At 44.1% G+C, this 27,185-nt stretch overlaps 1 long non-coding RNA gene across 1 annotated transcript; it reads right to left on the bottom strand.

Annotated features, from left to right (window-relative positions):
* Positions 1-4,642: 4,642 nt before the first annotated feature.
* Positions 4,643-26,994, bottom strand: LOC135530777 (uncharacterized). Its single transcript, XR_010453895.1, has 5 exons — positions 26,908-26,994; positions 16,764-16,791; positions 9,408-9,443; positions 9,173-9,249; positions 4,643-5,572 (listed from the first exon to the last, which is right to left on the bottom strand). It is a non-coding gene; the product is annotated as an uncharacterized LOC135530777 (long non-coding RNA).
* Positions 26,995-27,185: the final 191 nt, after the last annotated feature.

The raw sequence follows: 27,185 nt of genomic DNA, 5'->3' as shown, positions 1-27,185 counted from the left end.
AGGTCTCCCCACTGGAAGCCAGAGGTAGGGGGAGGGGGGTAGGTTGAGAATAATAATATAGAGAAGAATAATATAAGACCAGTCTGCACAACACCAAGGTGAATTAGTTTAGTCTTAACTCTTGGTTGACAGTGTTGGGGGATGGGTAATGTATTGATGCTCGAGTGAAGGGGGGGGGTTCGCCCGGGGAGCCATACAAGCTAGAACTGCCACTGGCCTCTTCCCACCAGCCTCCTCTGCCTTACACAGCATAGGAGGCCGGCATTGAAACAACTGTAGTGCGATTTCTCCTGTGGAATAACACTGACACTTTGTGGCAGACAGTGGAACAGCAAGACACTTCCGTTTTGACTCTGCTGTTACATCCAACTGAACAACTACCATCAAAACTGCTCTTCTTTCAACATGAAATACTACATATAGTTATATTTTCTCTTACTCCATCATTTAGTTGTTTTCTAAATCTAGTCATGGGTTGGGAGAATCTTTAAAATGGCCCATCCTGTTAAGTGTAAATGAAATAATCTATCTGTGGACATGTACCATGTCATGTGTCACAGAAAACAGCTTATTATGATTACAGTGTTGTTGATTGGCAGTGTTTGGCCTGCAGTTAATGCCACATCACCAGTCAGAAATCCACCATCAATCCCCCTGAGAGATCCTTCAACATCCCATCTACCCCTGCAGCCTCGGACCAAACCCCAAGTGGCTCCTGGTAGAATATGCCCATAGGCACAGATCTAGGATCAGTTTACCCACCACAGTTTCTTATCTGTACATTATATCAGTCTCCAGGGGCAACTGCCTCCTCTCTGTGATGAGATGTCCCAGTTGTGCTGTTCATGCTGTTCCAATGATGTTCTAAAGGCAATAGAACACAGTCATGTGACTACCATTAAACAGTGGTGATTCAGCGGAAGAGGTCTGCTACGCGTTGGTGTTTGTAACTAGCAGGGAGAAGTGACTGAGTGAGTGGGATTTAGTGTTGTGAGTCATTGGCCATATAGGAATGGCATTCTATTCCCTAATAGTGCACTACTTATCACCAAAGCCCTATGTGGGCCGTGGTCAAAAGTAGTGCACGACATAGAGAACAGGGTCCCACAGGGGACGTAGACTGTGTTATCACCCATTACCTGAGAGAACAGCAATTAGCCACATTGTTGAGGCCAGAGGTACTGGTCTACACGCCGTTTACTGTGACAAAGATGTGCGGGGGTGTGTGTGTCAGTGGAGGCTGCTGAGGGGAGGACGGCTCATAATAATGGCCAGAACGGAGCAAATGGAATGGCGTCAGACACCTGGAAACCATGTGATACCATTCTACTGGTTCCTCTCCCGGCATTACCACAAACTCCTTCTCCCCAAACACCTGGGAACCATGTGATACCATTCCACTGGTTCCTCTCCCGGCATTACCACAAACTCCTTCTCCCCAAACACCTGGAAACCATGTGATACCATTCTACTGGTTCCCCTCCCGGCATTACCACAAACTCCTTCTCCCCAAACACCTGGGAACCATGTGATACCATTCTACTGGTTCCTCTCCCGGCATTACCACAAACTCCTTCTCCCCAAACACCTGGGAACCATGTGATACCATTCTACTGGTTCCTCTCCCGGCATTACCACAAACTCCTTCTCCCCAAACACCTGGGAACCATGTGATACCATTCTACTGGTTCCTCTCCCTGCATTACCACAAACTCCTTCTCCCCAAACACCTGGGAACCATGTGATACCATTCTACTGGTTCCTCTCCCGGCATTACCACAAACTCCTTCTCCCCAAACACCTGGGAACCATGTGATACCATTCCACTGATTCCTCTCCCTGCATTACCACAAACACCTTCTCCCCAAACACCTGGGAACCATGTGATACCATTCCACTGATTCCTCTCCCTGCATTACCACAAACTCGTTCTACCCAATTAAGGTGCCACCAACCTCTCTCTGTATGTGTGTGTGTGTGTGTGTGTGTGTGTGTGTGTGTGTGTGTGTGTGTGTGTGTGTGTGTGTGTGAGTGAGTGTCATTGTTCCTGTCCATGTATTTAATCACCACAAATGAATGATCTCTTTATTCTCTGGAACAAGGGAGGCAGCCTCGTAGGACAGTCTTGAACTCATGAGTTCACATCATGTTTTGCCAATCCGTGTAGCGAAACAGAACGTAAACTCATGGGATCAAGATGGTCGTACGTGGCTTCAAGGGAGGTGGAATCAAAACCAACAAAACAGTCAAGATATACAGCGAGGAAAACTATTGTATGTGCATCAACCCATCTCATTGGTTTATTTGACATCATGTTACAACATAATCTGGACAACAAGCCTTAATGGAGCCCAGGAAGTAAAGACGAAGAGGATTGTGATGGACACACACACACAGATGAGATGTTACCATAGAGACGGTGTATTCTGTGTTTTCTAGGTTGATAATAACAGAGTTGGTGATTATCCAATGTTCCTGGATTAGCCAGTGTTACTGAGAGGTGACTGACACACAACACCACACAACACAAAGGAAATGATGTCATGAGAAACCATCTCCTTTAAAAACACCAACTACTTCAATATAGGGAATAGTGTTCCATTTGGAACGCAACCACAGTCCAACCAGTCCATAGGGCAAGTCAATTCAATAAGGCCTGAACCATGTTACTGAAATCTTTAAGCTGATTGACTGATAACCAGACCACAGTTTTAGCTAGCTTGTTGACATAATGAACCACAAGGATCTGATTGACAACAAACACAGTAAGAGAGTGTGGATGCTGCTTGTGCTGTAGGTGATTGACATCTTGTGTCACACATACGCACACGTACACAGATTCATAATTTCATCATGTATTTTTCCATACTGTCAACCTAGAGTAAGTAGGTTTCTGTTGTTACATTTACATTTACATTTAAGTCATTTAGCAGACGCTCTTATCCAGAGTTACATAGGTTATGGTATCATACAGTCGGAGTTGTGTCTCTGAAATGTGTCTCTGAAAGGTCTCCAAGAAGTCGGTAGTTACGGTCTCCAAGGAGTTGATAGTTACGGTCTCCAAGGAGTTGATAGTTACGGTCTCCAAGGAGTTGATAGTTACGGTCTCCAAGGAGTTGATAGTTACGGTCTCCAAGGAGTTGATAGTTACGGTCTCCAAGGAGTTGATAGTTACGGTCTCAAAGGAGTTGATAGTTACGGTCTCAAAGGAGTTGATAGTTACGGTCTCAAAGGAGTTGATAGTTATGGTCTCAAAGGAGTTGATAGTTACGGTCTCCAAGGAGTTGATAGTTACGGTCTCCAAGGAGTTGATAGTTACGGTCTCCGAGGAGCTGATCGTTACGGTCTCTGAGGAGCTGATAGTTACGGTCTCCAAGGAGTCGATCTAAAACTAGTCTATAGTCGTTTGAAACAAGTAAACTGTACATGAAGTGTAGGCCAGTCATACTGAGGAGATGAATGGTGAGGAATAGGCCTTTCAATTACACAGAGAAAAAAACACACACAGAGACAGACACACAACACATGCACGCACACGTACAGAAATCATACGTGAAGACATATGCACACGAGCACACAATGCATTTCCATGAGATTTATTTAAGAATGTGGAAACTATGTTGTGAAAATATTTAACATGTTGGAATACATTCAAGAAAAGAAAACGTGGATGCTCCAAATACATATGCTACATATTGATGCTCCAAATACATATGCCTACATATTGATGCTCCAAATACATATGCTACATATTGATGCTCCAAATACATATGCTACATATTGATGCTCCAAATACATATGCTACATATTGATGCTCCAAATACATATGCTACATATTGATGCTCCAAATACATATGCCTACATATTGATGCTCCAAATACATATGCCTACATATTGATGCTCCAAATACATATGCTACATATTGATGCTCCAAATACATATGCTACATATTGATGCTCCAAATACATATGCTACATATTGATGCTCCAAATACATATGCCTACATATTGATGCTCCAAATACATATGCTACATATTGATGCTCCAAATACATATGCCTACATATTGATGCTCCAAATACATATGCTACATATTGATGCTCCAAATACATATGCCTACATATTGATGCTCCAAATACATATGCTACATATTGATGCTCCAAATACATATGCTACATATTGATGCTCCAAATACATATGCCTACATATTGATGCTCCAAATACATATGCTACATATTGATGCTCCAAATACATATGCCTACATATTGATGCTCCAAATACATATGCTACATATTGATGCTCCAAATACATATGCTACATATTGATGCTACAAATACATATGCTACATATTGATGCTTCAAATATATATGCTACATATTGATGCTCCAAATACATATGCTACATATTGATGCTCCAAATACATATGCTACATATTGATGCTCCAAATACATATGCCTACATATTGATGCTCCAAATACATATGCTACATATTGATGCTCCAAATACATATGCCTACATATTGATGCTCCAAATACATATGCCTACATATTGATGCTCCAAATACATATGCTACATATTGATGCTCCAAATACATATGCCTACATATTGATGCTCCAAATACATATGCTACATATTGATGCTCCAAATACATATGCTACATATTGATGCTCCAAATACATATGCCTACATATTGATGCTCCAAATACATATGCTACATATTGATGCTCCAAATACATATGCCTACATATTGATGCTCCAAATACATATGCTACATATTGAGTGAAGAAAGATTATTCTCTATTCGACCAATGATACAATGGGGAACATTTGATCCAGCTCCTATAGAGAGAATTTCTGAGAACTATTGACTCAGAGACAGAGAGAGAAAATCAAGAAATATTTGAATAGGAGTTCTGAGAGAGGTCTTGTTTTGTTTCCTGGTATTGCGGAGATCTGAATAGGCCTATCTGATCCCGTCTGACATTTAGTTCTGAGTAGAAGGTTGTCTTGTCTCATGATCCTGAGTGGTGAATGCCGACTCCAACATCCGTGATGCCCTTTGACCTGGGTCGTGTTCATTAAGGTGCCTGTTTTCAAATTTTGTGGAACCCAAATGAAAATAAGTATTTCTTATTGGACAAGTACCTCTCCCTTTCATTGAGTTTTAGACTTTTTTCTTCTGTTTTGTGCCTATTAAACACAACGCTGACTCCTGAGCAGTCACATCCATGGTGAGCATATGACCCATTGTCTGATTACTCACCTTAGAAACTGATCCCAGTTCAGTTCCTATGGCGCGAGAGAGGGAGATGATTGGTCCCCCAGGGGTTCTACTGGGTCCCATGGTGCCAATCAGAGATCAAAGAGAACAATTCATTCCTTCATTCTTGTTGACATCATCATTATCCTGAAGGTTCTCTCTCTCCCTCTCTGTAGTGGGTGTGAGAGTCCCAAAAGATGAACTTCTGAGATTGAGGCAGAGAGTTTAACATAGGATATTGACATCTGATATTGAGATCGGAGCTGTTGACATCATACCTTTAGTGAAAGGTGTTTCAATGATGCTTCACTCATCTGTGGGGAGGAAAGAGAAAATGACTAGATGTTGACACACACACACACACACACCTTCATTAAGGCTGTAAGCCCTAGCCTCCTTGAGGTGCTCATCACTTCTGCCAGTCCCTGGGGAGAGTGGCATTACCAATTACCTGCCACAGGACCCCAGTCTCCTCATTATAACACCCAACAGGACACACAAACGACCACACAAATGTATACTCTCACACACGCACACACATGCACAATTCAGTCCCAATCAAAATCCTATTTTCCCTAACCCCTAAACCTAACCCGTTTTCTTACCCATCTTCACTGTGTATAACCTGTATCTGTTGCATCAATATCACACACAACAGATCACTAACACACAACCAGATCACTAACACACAACCAGATCACTCCGGCACCACCAGATCACTCCGGCACCACCAGATCACTCCGGCACCACCAGATCACTCCGGCACCACCAGATCACTCCGGCACCACCAGATCACTCTGGCACCACCAGATCACTCCGGCACCACCAGATCACTCCGGCACCACCAGATCACTCCCGCACCACCAGATCACTCCCGCACCACCAGATCACTCCCGCACCACCAGATCACTCCCGCACCACCAGATCACTCCCGCTCCACCAGATCACTCCCGCTCCACCAGATCACTCTGGCACCACCAGATCACTCTGGCACCACCAGATCACTCTGGCACCACCAGATCACTCTGGCACCACCAGATCACTCTGGCACCACCAGATCACTCTGGCACCACCAGATCACTAACACACCACCAGATCACTAACACACCACCAGATCACTAACACACCACCAGATCACTCTGGCACCACCAGATCACTAATGCACCACCAGATTACTAACGCACCACCAGATTACTAACGCACCACCAGATCACTCCCACTCCACTAGATCACTAACGCACCACCAGATCACTCCCACTCCACCAGATCACTAACGCACCACCAGATCACTAACGCACCACCAGATCACTCCCACTCCACCAGATCACTAACACACCACCAGATCACGCCCCCATAAGATCACTAACACACCACCAGATCACTCTGGCACCACCAGATCACTAACACACCACCAGATCACTAACACACCACCAGATCACTCTGGCACCACCAGATTACTAACACACCACCAGATTACTCTGGCACCACCAGATCATTCTGGCACCACCAGATCACTAACGCACCACCAGATCACTAACGCACCACCAGATCCCTAACGCACCACCAGATCCCTAACGCACCACCAGATCACTAACGCACCACCAGATCACTTCCACTCCACCAGATCACTTCCGCACCACCAGATCACTAACGCACCACCAGATCACTAACGCACCACCAGATCACTAACGCACCACCAGATCACCAACACACCACCAGATCATCAACACACCACCAGATCATCAACACACCACCAGATCACCAACGCACCACCAGATCACCAACGCACCACCAGATCACCAACGCACCACCAGATCACGCCCCCCATCAGATAACTAACACACCACCAGATCACTCTGGCACCACCAGATCACTAACGCACCACCAGATCACTCTGGCACCACCAGATCACTCTGGCACCACCAGATCACTCTGGCACCACCAGATCACTCTGGCACCACCAGATCACTCTGGCACCACCAGATCACTAACGCACCACCAGATCACTAACGCACCACCAGATCACTAACGCACCACCAGATCACTAACGCACCACCAGATCCCTAACGCACCACCAGATCACTAACGCACCACCAGATCACTAACGCACCACCAGATCACTTCCACTCCACCAGATCACTTCCACTCCACCAGATCACTAACGCACCACCAGATCACTAACGCACCACCAGATCACTAACGCACCACCAGATCACCAACACACCACCAGATCATCAACACACCACCAGATCATCAACACACCACCAGATCACCAACACACCACCAGATCACCAACACACCACCAGATCACCAACGCACCACCAGATCACGCCCCCCATCAGATAACTAACACCCCACCAGATCACTCTGGCACCACCAGATCACTAACACACCACCAGATCACTCTGGCACCACCAGATCACTAACGCACCACCAGATCACTAATGCACCACCAGATTACTAACGCACCACCAGATCACTCCCACTCCACCAGATCACTAATGCACCACCAGATCACACCCACTCCACCAGATCACTAACACACCACCAGATCACTCCCACTCTACCAGATCACTAATGCACCACCAGATCACTCCCACTCCACCAGATCACTCCCATTCCACCAGATCACTAACACACCACCAGATCACTAACGCACCACCAGATCACTCCCACTCCACCAGATCACTCCCACTCCACCAGATCACTCCCACTCCACCAGATCACGCCCCCCATAAGATCACTAACACACCACCAGATCACTCTTGCACCACCTGATCACTAACACACCACCAGATCACTCTGGCACCACCAGATCACCAAACACACCACCAGATCACCAACACACCACCAGATCACCAACACACCACCAGATCACCAACACACCACCAGATCACCAACACACCACCAGATCACGCCCCCCATCAGATCACTAACACACCACCAGATCACTCTGGCACCAGCAGATCACTAACACACCACCAGATCTCTCTGGCACCACCAGATCACTAACACACCACCAGATCACTCTGGCACCACCAGATCACTCTGGCACCACCAGATCACTCTGGCACCACCAGATCCCTAACACACCACCAGATCCCTAACACACCACCAGATCACTCTGGCACCACCAGATCACTCTGGCACCACCAGATCACTCTGGCACCACCAGATCACTCTGGCACCACCAAATCACTCTGGCACCACCAAATCACTCTGGCACCACCAAATCACTCTGGCACCACCAAATCACTCTGGCACCACCAAATCACTCTGGCACCACCAAATCACTCTGGCACCACCAAATCACTCTGGCACCACCAAATCACTCTGGCACCACCAAATCACTCTGGCACCACCAAATCACTCTGGCACCACCAAATCACTCTGGCACCACCAAATCACTCTGGCACCACCAAATCACTCTGGCACCACCAAATCAGTCTGGCACCACCAAATCACTCTGGCACCACCAAATCACTCTGGCACCACCAAATCACTCTGGCACCACCAAATCACTCTGGCACCACCAAATCACTCTGGCACCACCAAATCACTCTGGCACCACCAAATCACTCTGGCACCACCAAATCACTCTGGCACCACCAAATCACTAACACACAGCCAGATCGCCCCGCAGCACAGATTGCTAACACACAACCAGATCAGTTCCACAGCACCATATCCACATCCCTCTCTCTCAGAATGATCCTCCTCAGTCAGAAGTATTTAACCAGAACTCTCTCATGCTTCCTCCTGACCTCTAAGGCCTGACAGGAAATTGAGAGTCTTTGTGTCTATAACGGAGGCTGAGAAACACATTGAGACGTGGACATCCTCTCAAACTCACATCCAAACCCAGCACATCTTGTTTAAGAACAATACTCAGCCTCTCTCTGTATGACTGTTACCTTGGTGTGTTCCCATCTGGATAGGAGGCATAATGCTCAGGTCTGCTGGTAGTCCCACATACACACCTCCATAGTTCCTGAGAGAAGAGGACACACAACCACACACAACCACACACACACACACACACACACACACACACACACACACACAGTGAGAAAGACATAGATAGACAGGTCTTGATCACAGTGACCTTCAAGCAAACAAAGTCACACACACACAGGGCATATTACTCACATCCTTTTTTCTTCTTCTTGTGCAGACTCCTCTGTGCTGTAAATGACATCATCAGTCAGTAATAGTCACTAATACTTCAGTCACTCAGTAATAACTCAGTCACTCAGTAATAACACAGTCAGTCAGTAATAACACAGTCAGTCAGTAATAACACAGTCAGTCAGTCATAACTCAGTCAGTCAGTAATAAGTCAGTAATAACACAGTCAGTCAGTAATAACACAGTCAGTCAGTCATAACTCAGTCAGTCAGTAATAAGTCAGTAATAACACAGTCAGTCAGTAATACTTCAGTCAGTCAGTAATAACACAGTCAGTCAGTAATAACACAGTCAGTCAGTCATAACTCAGTCAGTCAGTCATAACTCAGTCAGTCAGTAATAAGTCAGTAATAACACAGTCAGTCAGTAATACTTCAGTCAGTCAGTAATAACACAGTCACTCAGTAATAACTCAGTCAGTCAGTAATAACTCAGTCAGTCAGTAATAATTCAGTCAGTCAGTCAGTCAGTAATAAGTCAGTAATAACTCAGTCAGTCAGTCATAACTCAGTCAGTCAGTAATAAGTCAGTAATAACTCAGTCAGTCAGTCATAACTCAGTCAGTCAGTCATAACTCAGTCAGTCAGTAATAACTCAGTCAGTCAGTAATAAGTCAGCCAGTAATAAGTCAGCCAGTAATAAGTCAGCCAGTAATAAGTCAGCCAGTAATAAGTCAGCCAGTAATAAGTCAGTGATAAGTCAGTGATAAGTCAGTGATAAGTCAGTGATAAGTCAGTGATAAGTCCATCACCCCCGGGAGCTCTGACACACGGTCAAACACACAGTCACATCAAAAAAAGGTTAATGAATGGCATGGCTAGGAAATAGTAATCAACTCAGGTCTGTCCAATATGTAAATGTGCATGCTCATGGGTGTTCACCATCTAGGGGTCTTTTCTCCACCAGAGACCTGTTTTGAAGCTCTGTTGCAGTGGTGAAACCAGTCTCATTGATGACCTGGCTATCATTATTTTCAGTCATTTAGCAGAGGCTCTTATCCAGAGCGACTTACAGTCACACTTTTTTTTTTACTTAGTACTGGTCCTCCGTGGGAATCAAACCCATATTCTCCCACAACCCTGGCATTGCAAGCACCATGCTCTACCAACTGAGCCACATGGGACCCACTAGGCTTGTTGAGAACTTGGCTTGCCTGTCAATATGTTTATCAGGCAGCTTGTTGAGAACTCTGCCTAACTGTCAATATGTTTATCAGGCAGCTTGTTGAGAACTCTGCCTAACTGTCAATATGTTTATCAGGCAGCTTGTTGAGAACTCTGCCTAACTGTCAATATGTTTATCAGGCAGCTTGTTGAGAACTCTGCCTAACTGTCAATATGTTTATCAGGCAGCTTGTTGAGAACTCTGCCTAACTGTCAATATGTTTATCAGGCAGCTTGTTGAGAACTCTGCCTAACTGTCAATATGTTTATCAGGCAGCTTGTTGAGAACTCTGCCTAACTGTCAATATGTTTATCAGGCAGCTTGTTGAAACTCTGCCTAACTGTCAATATGTTTATCAGGCAGCTTGTTGAGAACTCTGCCTAACTGTCAATATGTTTATCAGGCAGCTTGTTGAGAACTCTGCCTAACTGTCAATATGTTTATCAGGCAGCTTGTTGAGAACTCTGCCTAACTGTCGATATGTTTATCAGGCAGCTTGTTGAGAACTCTGCCTAACTGTCGATATGTTTATCAGGCAGCTTGTTGAGAACTCTGCCTAACTGTCAATATGTTTATCAGGCAGCTTGTTGAGAACTCTGCCTAACTGTCAATATGTTTATCAGGCAGCTTGTTGAGAACTCTGCCTAACTGTCAATATGTTTATCAGGCAGCTTGTTGAGAACTCTGCCTAACTGTCAATATGTTTATCAGGCAGCTTGTTGAGAACTCTGCCTAACTGTCAATATGTTTATCAGGCAGCTTGTTGAGAACTCTGCCTAACTGTCAATATGTTTATCAGGAAGTAATCCACAGTATTTGACTAATGTCTGACTCATTAATTCTAGGAAATTGTGTTTTTCCTTTTATAGTTGAGAGGCAGGGCCTTGTGGGCAAGGTGAGGACTGAGTGTGAGTGAGACCGGATGGAGATGATTGTGGTGCCTGGCTGGGATAAACAGAGCAGTGACTGGAAGTTCACCTTTAATGAAAGAACACACCTATTAGCTTACAACAACCACACATTCTTCACCTACAGCTGTCATACTGACAACAACAGCACATTCTCCATCTACAGCTGTCATACTGACAACAGCACATTCTCCATCTACAGCTGTCATACTGACAACAACAACACATTCTCCACCTACAGCTGTCATGCTGACAACAACAGCACATTCTCCATCTACAGCTGTCATGCTGACAACAACAACACATTCTCCATCTACAGCTGTCATGCTGACAACAACAGCACATTCTCCATCTACAGCTGTCATACTGACAACAGCACATTCTCCACCTACAGCTGTCATGCTGACAACAACAGCACATTCTCCATCTACAGCTGTCATGCTGACAACAACAGCACATTCTCCACCTACAGCTGTCATACTGACAACAACAGCACATTCTCCACCTACCTACAGCTGTCATACTGACAACAACAGCACATTCTCCACCTACCTACAGCTGTCATACTGACAACAACAGCACATTCTCCACCAACCTACAGCTGTCATACTGACAACAACAGCACATTCTCTACCAACCTACAGCTGTCATACTGACAACAACAGCACATTCTCCACCTACAGCTGTCATACTGACAACAGCACATTCTCCATCTACAGCTGTCATACTGACAACAACAGCACATTCTCCACCTACCTACAGCTGTCATACTGACAACAACAGCACGTTCTCCACCTACAGCTGTCATACTGACAACAACAGAACATTCTCCACCTACCTACAGCTGTCATACTGACAACAACAGCACATTCTCCACCAACCTACAGCTGTCATACTGACAACAACAGCACATTCTCCACCTACAGCTGTCATACTGACAACAACAGCACATTCTCCACCTACCTACAGCTGTCATACTGACAACAACAGCACATTCTCCACCAACCTACAGCTGTCATACTGACAACAACAGCACATTCTCCACCTACAGCTGTCATACTGACAACAGCACATTCTCCATCTACAGCTGTCATACTGACAACAACAGCACGTTCTCCACCTACAGCTGTCATACTGACAACAGCACATTCTCCACCTACCTACAGCTGTCATACTGACAACAGCACATTCTCCATCTACAGCTGTCATACTGACAACAACAACACATTCTCCACCTACAGCTGTCATACTGACAACAACAGCACATTCTCCACCAATCTACAGCTGTCATATTGACAACAACAGCACATTCTCCACCTACAGCTGTCATGCTGACAACAACAGCACATTCTCCATCTACAGCTGTCATGCTGACAACAACAGCACAGTCTCCACCTACAGCTGTCATACTGACAACAACACATTCTCCATCTACAGCTGTCATACTGACAACAACAGCACATTCTCCACCTACAGCTGTCATACTGACAACAGCACATTCTCCATCTACAGCTGAAATACTGACAACAACAGCACATTCTCCACCTACAGCTGTCATACTGACAACAGCACATTCTCCATCTACAGCTGTCATACTGACAACAACAACACATTCTCCACCTACAGCTGTCATACTGACAACAGCACATTCTCCACCTACAGCTGTCATACTGACAACAACAACACATTCTCCACCTACAGCTGTCATACTGACAACAACAGCACATTCTCCACCAACCTACAGCTGTCATACTGACAACAGCACATTCTCCACCTACAGCTGTCATACTGACAACAACAGCACATTCTCCACCAACCTACAGCTGTCATACTGACAACAACAGCACATTCTCCACCAACCTACAGCTGTCATACTGACAACAACAGCACATTCTCCACCTACCTACAGCTGTCATACTGACAACAACAGCACATTCTCCACCTACCTACAGCTGTCATACTGACAACAACAGCACATTCTCCACCAACCTACAGCTGTCATACTGACAACAACAGCACATTCTCCACCTACCTACAGCTGTCATACTGACAACAACAGCACATTCTCCACCTACCTACAGCTGTCATACTGACAACAACAGCACATTCTCCACCAACCTACAGCTGTCATACTGACAACAACAGCACATTCTCCACCTACAGCTGTCATACTGACAACAGCACATTCTCCATCTACAGCTGTCATACTGACAACAACAGCACGTTCTCCACCTACAGCTGTCATACTGACAACAGCACATTCTCCACCTACCTACAGCTGTCATACTGACAACAACAGCACATTCTCCACCTACAGCTGTCATACTGACAACAACAGCACATTCTCCATCTACAGCTGTCATGCTGACAACAACACATTCTCCATCTACAGCTGTCATATTGACAACAACAGCACATTCTCCACCTACAGCTGTCATGCTAACAACAACAGCACATTCTCCATCTACAGCTGTCATGCTGACAACAACAGCACATTCTCCACCTACAGCTGTCATGCTGACAACAACAGCACATTCTCCACCTACAGCTGTCATACTGACAACAACACATTCTCCATCTACAGCTGTCATACTGACAACAACAGCACATTCTCCATCTACAGCTGTCATACTGACAACAGCACATTCTCCACCTACAGCTGTCATACTGACAACAACAACACATTCTCCACCTACAGCTGTCATACTGACAACAACAGCACATTCTCCACCAACCTACAGCTGTCATACTGACAACAACAGCACATTCTCCACCTACAGCTGTCATACTGACAACAACAGCACATTCTCCACCAACCTACAGCTGTCATACTGACAACAACAACACATTCTCCACCTACAGCTGTCATACTGACAACAACAGCACATTCTCCACCAACCTACAGCTGTCATACTGACAACAACAGCACATTCTCCACCTACAGCTGTCATGCTGACAACAACCACATATTCTCCATCTACAGCTGTCATACTGACAACAACCACATATTCTCCATCTACAGCTGTCATGCTGACAACAACAGCACATTCTCCACCAACAGCACATACTGACAACAACAGCACATTCTCCATCTACAGCTGTCATGCTGACAACAACAGCACATTCTCCACCTACAGCTGTCATGCTGACAACAACAGCACATTCTCCACCTACAGCTGTCATGCTGACAACAACAGCACATTCTCCACCTACCTACAGCTGTCATACTGACAACAGCACATTCTCCACCTACCTACAGCTGTCATACTGACAACAGTACATTCTCCACCTACCTACAGCTGTCATACTGACAACAACAGCACATTCTCCACCTACCTACAGCTGTCATACTGACAACAGTACATTCTCCACCTACCTACAGCTGTCATACTGACAACAACAGCACATTCTCCACCTACCTACAGCTGTCATACTGACAACAACAGCACATTCTCCACCTACCTACAGCTGTCATACTGACAACAACAGCACATTCTCCACCAACCTACAGCTGTCATACTGACAACAACAGCACATTCTCCACCTACAGCTGTCATACTGACAACAGCACATTCTCCATCTACAGCTGTCATACTGACAACAACAGCACATTCTCCATCTACAGCTGTCATACTGACAACAACAGCACATTCTCCACCTACAGCTGTCATACTGACAACAACAGCACATTCTCCATCTACAGCTGTCATACTGACAACAACAGCACATTCTCCACCTACAGCTGTCATACTGACAACAACAGCACATTCTCCACCTACCTACAGCTGTCATACTGACAACAACAGCACATTCTCCACCTACCTACAGCTGTCATACTGACAACAACAGCACATTCTCCACCTACCTACAGCTGTCATACTGACAACAACAGCACATTCTCCACCTACAGCTGTCATACTGACAACAACAGCACATTCTCCACCTACCTACAGCTGTCATACTGACAACAACAGCACATTCTCCACCAACCTACAGCTGTCATACTGACAACAACAGCACATTCTCCACCAACCTACAGCTGTCATACTGACAACAACAGCACATTCTCCACCAACCTACAGCTGTCATATTGACAACAACAGCACATTCTCCACCTACAGCTGTCATGCTGACAACAACAGCACATTCTCCATCTACAGCTGTCATGCTGACAACAAAAGCACATTCTCCACCTACAGCTGTCATACTGACAACAACACATTCTCCATCTACAGCTGTCATACTGACAACAACAGCATATTCTCCATCTACTGCTGTCATACTGACAACAACCACATATTCTCCATCTACAGCTGTCATGCTGACAACAACAGCACATTCTCCACCTACCTACAGCTGTCATACTGACAACAACAGCACATTCTCCATCTACAGCTGTCATGCTGACAACAACAGCACATTCTCCACCTACAGCTGTCATACTGACAACAACCACATATTCTCCATCTACAGCTGTCATGCTGACAACAACAACACATTCTCCACCTACAGCTGTCATACTGACAACAACAGCACATTCTCCATCTACAGCTGTCATGCTGACAACAACAGCACATTCTCCACCTACAGCTGTCATGCTGACAACAACAGCACATTCTCTACCTACAGCTGTCATACTGACAACAACAGCACATTCTCCATCTACAGCTGTCATGCTGACAACAACAGCACATTCTCCATCTACAGCTGTCATGCTGACAACAGCACATTCTCCACCTACAGCTGTCATGCTGACAACAACAGCACATTCTCCACCTACCTACAGCTGTCATACTGACAACAACAGCACATTCTCCACCTACCTACAGCTGTCATACTGACAACAACAGCACATTCTCTACCTACCTACAGCTGTCATACTGACAACAACAGCACATTCTCCACCTACCTACAGCTGTCATGCTGACAACAACAGCACATTCTCCACCTACCTACAGCTGTCATACTGACAACAACAGCACATTCTCCACCTACCTACAGCTGTCATACTGACAACAACAGCACATTCTCTACCTACCTACAGCTGTCATACTGACAACAACAGCACATTCTCCACCTACAGCTGTCACACTGACAACAACAACAATAACAACTCTAGCTCAATGCCGATTCCCCTACTCCCCAGATAATGTGTACACTCGTTTGTGCCCCCTTAAGAATTGAAAAGCAGTGGATTAGTGAGAGAAATATGGGCTTGGGGCCAGAGAGAGACAACCATACTCACACTTCTTCTTTGGGGGCTTCGCCTGGACCTGTGAGAACAAAGGTATATTCATTTAGGATGGTTCAACGGGCCTCTAATACAGGACTAGTAAAGGTCTGTTAATACAGGACTAGTAAAGGTCTGTTAATACAGGACTAGTAAAGGTCTGTTAATACAGGACTAGTAAAGGTCTGTTAATACAGGACTAGTAAAGGTCCGTTAATACAGGACTAGTAAAGGTCTGTTAATACAGGACTAGTAAAGGTCTGTTAATACAGGACTAGTAAAGGTCTGTTAATACAGGACTAGTAAAGGTCTGTTAATGCAGGACTAGTAAAGGTCTGTTAATACAGGACTAGTAAAGGCCTGTTAATACAGGACTAGTAAAGGTCTGTTAATAGAGGACTAGTAAAGGTCCGTTAATACAGGACTAGTAAAGGTCCGTTAATACAGGACTAGTAAAGGTCTGTTAATACAGGACTAATAAAGGTCTGTTAATACAGGACTAGTAAAGGTCTGTTAATACAGGACTAGTAAAGGTCTGTTAATACAGGACTAGTAAAGGTCCGTTAATACAGGACTAGTAAAGGTCTGTTAATACAGGACTAATAAAGGTCTGTTAATACAGGACTAGTAAAGGTCTGTTAATACAGGACTAGTAAAGGTCCGTTAATACAGGACTAATAAAGGTCTGTTAATACAGGACTAGTAAAGGTCTGTTAATACAGGACTAGTAAAGGTCCGTTAATACAGGACTAGTAAAGGTCCGTTAATAGAGGACTAGTAAAGGTCTGTTAATAGAGGACTAGTAAAGGTCTGTTAATACAGGACTAGTAAAGGTCTGTTAATACAGGACTAGTAAAGGTCCGTTAATACAGGACTAGTAAAGGTCCGTTAATACTGGACTAGTAAAGGTCCGTTAATACAGGACTAGTAAAGGTCCGTTAATACAGGACTAGTAAAGGCCCGTTAATACAGGACTAGTAAAGGTCCGTTAATACAGGACTAGTAAAGGTCCGTTAATACAGGACTAGTAAAGGCCCGTTAATACAGGACTAGTAAAGGCCCGTTAATACAGGACTAGTAAAGGTCCGTTAATACAGGACTAGTAAAGGTCCGTTAATACAGGACTAGTAAAGGCCCGTTAATACAGGACTAGTAAAGGTCTGTTAATACAGGACTAGTAAAGGTCCTTTAATACAGGACTAGTAAAGGTCCGTTAATACAGGACTAGTAAAGGTCCGTTAATACAGGACTAGTAAAGGTCCGTTAATACAGGACTAGTAAAGGTCCGTTAATACAGGACTAGTAAAGGTCCGTTAATACAGGACTAGTAAAGGTCCGTTAATACAGGACTAGTAAAGGTCCGTTAATACAGGACTAGTAAAGGTCCGTTAATACAGGACTAGTAAAGGTCCGTTAATACAGGACTAGTAAAGGTCCTGTTAATACAGGACTAGTAAAGGTCCGTTAATACAGGACTAGTAAAGGTCCGTTAATACAGGACTAGTAAAGGTCCGTTAATACAGGACTAGTAAAGGTCCGTTAATACAGGACTAGTAAAGGTCCGTTAATACAGGGCTAGTAAAGGTCCGTTAATACAGGACTAGTAAAGGTCCGTTAATACAGGACTAGTAAAGGTCCGTTAATACAGGACTAGTAAAGGTCCGTTAATACAGGACTAGTAAAGGTCCGTTAATACAGGACTAGTAAAGGTCCGTTAATACAGGACTAGTAAAGGTCCGTTAATACAGGACTAGTAAAGGTCTAGTTAATACAGGACTAGTAAAGGTCCGTTAATACAGGACTAGTAAAGGTCCGTTAATACAGGACTACTAAAGGTCCGTTAATACAGGACTAGTAAAGGTCCGTTAATACAGGACTAGTAAAGGTCCGTTAATACAGGACTAGTAAAGGTCCTTTAATACAGGACTAGTAAAGGTCCGTTAATACAGGACTAGTAAAGGTCCGTTAATACAGGACTAGTAAAGGTCCGTTAATACAGGACTACTAAAGGTCCGTTAATACAGGACTAGTAAAGGTCCGTTAATACAGGACTAGTAAAGGTCCGTTAATACAGGACTAGTAAAGGTCCGTTAATACAGGACTAGTAAAGGTCTGTTAATACAGGACTAGTAAAGGTCTGTTAATACAGGACTAGTAAAGGTCCGTTAATACAGGACTAGTAAAGGTCTGTTAATACAGGACTAGTAAAGGTCCGTTAATACAGGACTAGTAAAGGTCCTTTAATACAGGACTAGTAAAGGTCCTTTAATACAGGACTAGTAAAGGTCCTTTAATACAGGACTAGTAAAGGTCAGGACTAGTAAAGGTAATACAGGACTAGTAAAGGTCCGTTAATACAGGACTAGTAAAGGTCCGTTAATACAGGACTAGTAAAGGTCCGTTAATACAGGACTAGTAAAGGTCCGTTAATACAGGACTAGTAAAGGTCTGTTAATACAGGACTAGTAAAGGTCCGTTAATACAGGACTAGTAAAGGTCCGTTAATACAGGACTAGTAAAGGTCTGTTAATACAGGACTACTAAAGGTCCTTTAATACAGGACAAGTAAAGGTCTGTTAATACAGGACTAGTAAAGATCTGCTAATACAGGACTAGTAAAGGTCTGTTAATACAGGACTAGTAAAGGTCCGTTAATACAGGACTAGTAAAGATCTGCTAATACAGGACTAGTAAAGGTCTGTTAATACAGGACTAGTAAAGGTCCGTTAATACAGGACTAGTAAAGGTCTGTTAATACAGGACTAGTAAAGATCTGCTAATACAGGACTAGTAAAGGTCTGTTAATACAGGACTAGTAAAGGTCTGTTAATACAGGACTAGTAAAGGTCCGTGTTACAGACGTCGAACTAAATGTATTTGAGTGTTTACCTATTTTTGTAACTTGAGTCTGATAATTATCTGTTCAAAACAATTAATCTGATAATGCTTTTGTGGAATATAAAAATACTTGCTTGATATATGTTTTTCAGTTTCTTGAAATACTTTGCAAATTCAACTTATTTCTATGTGAAAACTGAAATGGTTTATTCATTCCATTTCCGTTTTAGTAATACAGGACTCATCCAGAGTAACTTACAGTGGTGAGTGCAAACATTTCATTCTTTTTCGTACTGGTCCCCCGTGGGAAACAAACCCACAATCATAGCATTGCAAGTACCATGCTCTACCAACTGAGCCAAATCATCACAGGGGGTGCTGCAGCACACTCAGTACCCCTACTTCCCACGGCTGTGCCTAAATCTACCTACCTTCACCTATAGTGCCTTCGGAATGTATTCACACCCCTTAACCTTTTCCACATTTTGTTGTGCTACAGCCTGAATGTAAAATTGAATAAATTTAGATTTTTTTTGTCACTGGCCTACAAGGTGTTGTGTTAAGGACCAATACAATACAAAACATTGCTGAGTACCATATTTTCAAGCATAGTGGTGGCTGCATCATGTTATGGGTATGCTTGTAATCGTTAAGGACTGGGGAGTTTTTCAGGATAAAACATAAAAGGAATGGGCCTCCAGATTGGCTCAGAGGTGTAAGGCACTTCATCACAGTGCTTGAGGCATCACTACAGACCCGGCTTTGATCCCAGGCTGTGTCACAACCATGAACGGGAGTCCCATAGGGAGTGCACAATTGGCCCAGCGTTGTCCGGGTTAGGGGAGGGTTTGTCCGGGGGGGCTTTACTTGGCTCATCGCGCTCTAGTGTGCTCTGGTGGTGGGCCAGGCGCCTGCAGGCTGACTCCGGTCATGAGTTGAATAGTGTTTCCTCCGACACATTGGTGCGGCTGGCTTCCGGGTTAAGCAGGCGGGTGTTAAGAAGCGCGATTTGGCGGGTAATGTTTTGGAGGACTCATGACTTGACCTTTGCCTCTCCTGAGCCCGTTGGGGAGTTGCAGCTATGAGAGAAAATAGCAATGGATATTGCTCTGTGTGTGTGTGTGTGTGTGTGTGTGTGTGTGTGTGTGTGTGTGTGTGTGTGTGTGTGTGTGTGTGTGTGTGTGTGTGTGTGTGTGTGTGTGTCTGAAATCTCTCCCATCCACTGTTTTAAAAAGAAAAGGCAGAGAAACAGAGAAGCCTTGACTGCTTTCAGTGTTCATGAGCTTGGCCATTGTCCCATTGTGAGTGCTGTTGAAAACATCTTGTCCCTGAGTCACCTATCGATTCTGTACTCAGGCTGTCATCAGAGTACCACTGTCCCCAGTCATAACAGATATATCTGGTCAGGTAGTCATCAGAGCACCACTGTCCCCAGTCATAACAGATATATCTGGTCAGGTAGTCATCAGAGAACCACTCTCCCCAGTCATAACAGATATATCTGGTCAGGTAGTCATCAGAGCACCACTCTCCCCATTTGGTCAGGTAGTCATCAGAGCACCACTCTCCCCAGTCATAACAGATATATCTGGTCAGGTAGTCATCAGAGCACCACTGTCCCCAGTCATAACAGATATATCTGGTCAGGTAGTCATCAGAGAACCACTGTCCCCAGTCATAACAGATATATCTGGTCAGGTAGTCATCAGAGAACCACTGTCCCCAGTCATAACAGATATATCTGGTCAGGTAGTCATCAGAGTACCACTGTCCCCAGTCATAACAGATATATCTGGTCAGGTAGTCATCAGAGCACCACTCTCCCCAGTCATAACAGATATATCTGGTCAGGTAGTCATCAGAGCACCACTCTCCCCAGTCATAACAGATATATCTGGTCAGGTAGTCACCAGAGCACCACTCTCCCCAGTCATAACAGATATATCTGGTCAGGTAGTCATCAGAGAACCACTGTCCCCAGTCATAACAGATATATCTGGTCAGGTAGTCATCAGAGAACCACTGTCCCCAGTCATAACAGATATATCTGGTCAGGTAGTCATCAGAGAACCACTGTCCCCAGTCATAACAGATATATCTGGTCAGGTAGTCATCAGAGAACCACTGTCCCCAGTCATAACAGATATATCTGGTCAGGTAGTCATCAGAGAACCACTGTCCCCAGTCATAACAGATATATCTGGTCAGGTAGTCATCAGAGAACCACTGTCCCCAGTCATAACAGATATATCTGGTCAGGTAGTCATCAGAGAACCACTGTCCCCAGTCATAACAGATATATCTGGTCAGGCTGTCATCAGAGTACCACTGTCCCCAGTCATAACAGATATATCTGGTCAGGTAGTCATCAGAGAACCACTGTCCCCAGTCATAACAGATATATCTGGTCAGGTAGTCATCAGAGAACCACTGTCCCCAGTCATAACAGATATATCTGGTCAGGTAGTCATCAGAGAACCACTGTCCCCAGTCATAACAGATATATCTGGTCAGGTAGTCATCAGAGAACCACTGTCCCCAGTCATAACAGATATATCTGGTCAGGCTGTCATCAGAGCACCACTCTCCCCAGTCATAACAGATATATCTGGTCAGGTAGTCATCAGAGCACCACTGTCCCCAGTCATAACAGATATATCTGGTCAGGTAGTCATCAGAGTACCACTGTCCCCAGTCATAACAGATATATCTGGTCAGGTAGTCATCAGAGCACCACTCTCCCCAGTCATAACAGATATATCTGGTCAGGTAGTCACCAGAGCACCACTCTCCCCAGTCATAACAGATATATCTGGTCAGGTAGTCATCAGAGAACCACTGTCCCCAGTCATAACAGATATATCTGGTCAGGTAGTCATCAGAGAACCACTGTCCCCAGTCATAACAGATATATCTGGTCAGGTAGTCATCAGAGAACCACTGTCCCCAGTCATAACAGATATATCTGGTCAGGTAGTCATCAGAGAACCACTGTCCCCAGTCATAACAGATATATCTGGTCAGGTAGTCATCAGAGAACCACTGTCCCCAGTCATAACAGATATATCTGGTCAGGTAGTCATCAGAGAACCACTGTCCCCAGTCATAACAGATATATCTGGTCAGGTAGTCATCAGAGAACCACTGTCCCCAGTCATAACAGATATATCTGGTCAGGCTGTCATCAGAGTACCACTGTCCCCAGTCATAACAGATATATCTGGTCAGGTAGTCACCAGAGCACCACTCTCCCCAGTCATAACAGATATATCTGGTCAGGTAGTCATCAGAGCACCACTCTCCCCAGTCATAACAGATATATCTGGTCAGGTAGTCATCAGAGCACCACTCTCCCCAGTCATAACAGATATATCTGGTCAGGTAGTCATCAGAGCACCACTCTCCCCAGTCATAACAGATATATCTGGTCAGGTAGTCACCAGAGCACCACTCTCCCCAGTCATAACAGATATATCTGGTCAGGTAGTCATCAGAGCACCACTCTCCCCAGTCATAACAGATATATCTGGTCAGGTAGTCATCAGAGCACCACTCTCCCCAGTCATAACAGATATATCTGGTCAGGTAGTCATCAGAGCACCACTCTCCCACTCACCACTCTCTCACACACACACACCACAGGACTGATACTAGTGGTCTACTGTCAGTCAAGGTAAACAAGTCATAACAGCTATACTAGTGGTCTACTGTCAGTCAAGGTAAACAAGTCATATCCTCAACCTCAGCTATACTAGTGGTCTACTGTTAGTCAAGGTAAACAAGTCATATCCTCAACCTCAGCTATACTAGTGGTCTACTGTTAGTCAAGGTAAACAAGTCATATCCTCAACCTCAGCTATACTAGTGGTCTACTGTTAGTCAAGGTAAACAAGTCATATCCTCAACCTCAGCTATACTAGTGGTCTACTGTTAGTCAAGGTAAACAAGTCATATCCTCAACCTCAGCTATACTAGTGGTCTACTGTTAGTCAAGGTAAACAAGTCATATCCTCAACCTCAGCTATACTAGTGGTCTACTGTTAGTCAAGGTAAACAAGTCATATCCTCAACCTCAGCTATACTAGTGGTCTACTGTTAGTCAAGGTAAACAAGTCATATCCTCAACCTCAGCTATACTAGTGGTCTACTGTTAGTCAAGGTAAACAAGTCATATCCTCAACCTCAGCTATACTAGTGGTCTACTGTTAGTCAGGTAAACAAGTCATATCCTCAACCTCAGCTATACTAGTGGTCTACTGTTAGTCAAGGTAAACAAGTCATATCCTCAACCTCAGCTATACTAGTGGTCTACTGTTAGTCAAGGTAAACAAGTCATATCCTCAACCTCAGCTATACTAGTGGTCTACTGTTAGTCAAGGTAAACAAGTCATATCCTCAACCTCAGCTATACTAGTGGTCTACTGTTAGTCAAGGTAAACAAGTCATATCCTCAACCTCAGCTATACTGGTGGTCTACTGTTAGTCAAGGTAAACAAGTCATATCCTCAACCTCAGCTATACTAGTGGTCTACTGTTAGTCAAGGTAAACAAGTCATATCCTCAACCTCAGCTATACTAGTGGTCTACTGTTAGTCAAGGTAAACAAGTCATATCCTCAACCTCAGCTATACTAGTGGTCTACTGTTAGTCAAGGTAAACAAGTCATATCCTCAACCTCAGCTATACTAGTGGTCTACTGTTAGTCAAGGTAAACAAGTCATATCCTCAACCTCAGCTATACTAGTGGTCTACTGTTAGTCAAGGTAAACAAGTCATATCCTCAACCTCAGCTATACTAGTGGTCTACTGTTAGTCAAGGTAAACAAGTCATATCCTCAACCTCAGCTATACTAGTGGTCTACTGTTAGTCAAGGTAAACAAGTCATATCCTCAACCTCAGCTATACTAGTGGTCTACTGTTAGTCAAGGTAAACAAGTCATATCCTCAACCTCAGCTATACTAGTGGTCTACTGTTAGTCAAGGTAAACAAGTCATATCCTCAACCTCAGCTATACAGTGGTCTACTGTTAGTCAATCCTCAACCTCAGCTATACTAGTGGTCTACTGTTAGTCAAGGTAAACAAGTCATATCCTCAACCTCAGCTATACTAGTGGTCTACTGTTAGTCAAGGTAAACAAGTCATATCCTCAACCTCAGCTATACTAGTGGTCTACTGTTAGTCAAGGTAAACAAGTCATATCCTCAACCTCAGCTATACTAGTGGTCTACTGTTAGTCAAGGTAAACAAGTCATATCCTCAACCTCAGCTATACTAGTGGTCTACTGTTAGTCAAGGTAAACAAGTCATATCCTCAACCTCAGCTATACTAGTGGTCTACTGTTAGTCAAGGTAAACAAGTCATATCCTCAACCTCAGCTATACTAGTGGTCTACTGTTAGTCAAGGTAAACAAGTCATATCCTCAACCTCAGCTATACTAGTGGTCTACTGTTAGTCAAGGTAAACAAGTCATATCCTCAACCTCAGCTATACTAGTGGTCTACTGTTAGTCAAGGTAAACAAGCCATATCCTCAACCTCAGCTATACTAGTGGTCTACTGTTAGTCAAGGTAAACAAGCCATATCCTCAACCTCAGCTATACTAGTGGTCTACTGTTAGTCAAGGTAAACAAGTCATATCCTCAACAACCTCAGCTATACTAGTGGTCTACTGTTAGTCAAGGTAAACAAGTCATATCCTCAACCTCAGCTATACTAGTGGTCTACTGTTAGTCAAGGTAAACAAGTCATATCCTCAACCTCAGCTATACTAGTGGTCTACTGTTAGTCAAGGTAAACAAGTCATATCCTCAACCTCAGCTATACTAGTGGTCTACTGTTAGTCAAGGTAAACAAGTCATATCCTCAACCTCAGCTATACTAGTGGTCTACTGTTAGTCAAGGTAAACAAGTCATATCCTCAACCTCAGCTATACTAGTGGTCTACTGTTAGTCAAGGTAAACAAGTCATATCCTCAACCTCAGCTATACTAGTGGTCTACTGTTAGTCAAGGTAAACAAGTCATATCCTCAACCTCAGCTATACTAGTGGTCTACTGTTAGTCAAGGTAAACAAGTCATATCCTCAACCTCAGCTATACTAGTGGTCTACTGTTAGTCAAGGTAAACAAGTCATATCCTCAACCTCAGCTATACTAGTGGTCTACTGTTAGTCAAGGTAAACAAGTCATATCCTCAACCTCAGCTATACTAGTGGTCTACTGTTAGTCAAGGTAAACAAGTCATATCCTCAACCTCAGCTATACTAGTGGTCTACTGTTAGTCAAGGTAAACAAGTCATATCCTCAACCTCAGCTATACTAGTGGTCTACTGTTAGTCAAGGTAAACAAGTCATATCCTCAACCTCAGCTATACTAGTGGTCTACTGTTAGCCAAGGTTAACAAGTCATATCCTCAACCTCAGCTATACTAGTGGTCTACTGTTAGTCAAGGTAAACAAGCCATATGATGGTGTTGTTCATGTGACAGTTGATAATATTTTAACAGTGGTAGATGTTAACCAGTACATCAGTAGGACATGGTGTCTGTCTATGGTACTCTCGTTTCCTGTTGATTTTCACTAGTATCCATTTTCCATACACAACATTACATGTTGAATTAGAGGTTGAAAATGCCTTCTATTGAACATCAAACCCAAGGCACATTGGCCAAACATATTGAAAATAACAGACTAACAAAGAACATCTGCTTTCATAAGGGTTTCTCTTTTCATACTGATCATGTCAGGGGAAAGCATTTCAAGGGTAATGTCTATTGGCTTTGATTTGTGAAATTCTCTCCCTCAGAGTGTTGACATATCAATGATATCAAGACTGCTGCTTTGATTCAAACGGACAGTGTGTCTGATTCAACTAGTTTAGCTTCAGATCAACACACACTCACACACGCCAGGCAAGCACGCACACACGGTTGCACTTGAATGAGCGAGCGCATACACACACAAACAAACAAACAAACACACAGAAATCATTGCCCACATACTGTACACAGAAGGTACTTCTGTACTATTCATCTCTATTCATAAAAAACTCCATAACTCTCCATAAATATAAATCCCTGTTTCCACAACTCTCTATTGTAAAGCCCTGTTTCCACAACTCTCTGTTGTAAAGCCCTGTTTCCACAACTCTCTGTTGTAAATTCCTGTTTCCACAACTCTCTATTGTAAACCCGTTTCCACAACTCTCTATTGTAAACCCGTTTCCACAACTCTCTATTGTAAAGCCCTGTTTCCACAACTTTATATTGTAAATCCCTGTTTCCACAACTTTATATTATAGATCGATGGCACACTCACCTCCTCCAGCCGTGCTGGTCGTTGAGGAATATCCACAACCCATCTCACATCCACACTGACCTGACAAGATGAACAAGGGAGACACAGAGAGAGAGAAGAAAGTGGAGAAGAGGTGGAGAGAAGGGTGGACAGTAGTAGTGGAGAGAAGAGGTGGAGAGGTGGAGAGGGGGACAGTAGTAGTGCGGTCTTTGGTTTGCTGCTGCTGTCTCTCTCTGTGGTGCTCTCTGAGTGTCTCCACTGTGAGACTGAAGCAGCATGTTAAGTCAAGGATTGGGGGA

Source organism: Oncorhynchus masou, unplaced genomic scaffold, assembly GCF_036934945.1.
Source record: "Oncorhynchus masou masou isolate Uvic2021 unplaced genomic scaffold, UVic_Omas_1.1 unplaced_scaffold_1416, whole genome shotgun sequence".
Taxonomy (NCBI): Eukaryota; Metazoa; Chordata; class Actinopteri; order Salmoniformes; family Salmonidae; genus Oncorhynchus; species Oncorhynchus masou.
The sequence above is the reverse complement of the archived record's forward strand: the minus strand, read 5'-3'. Positions and strand labels throughout refer to the sequence as shown.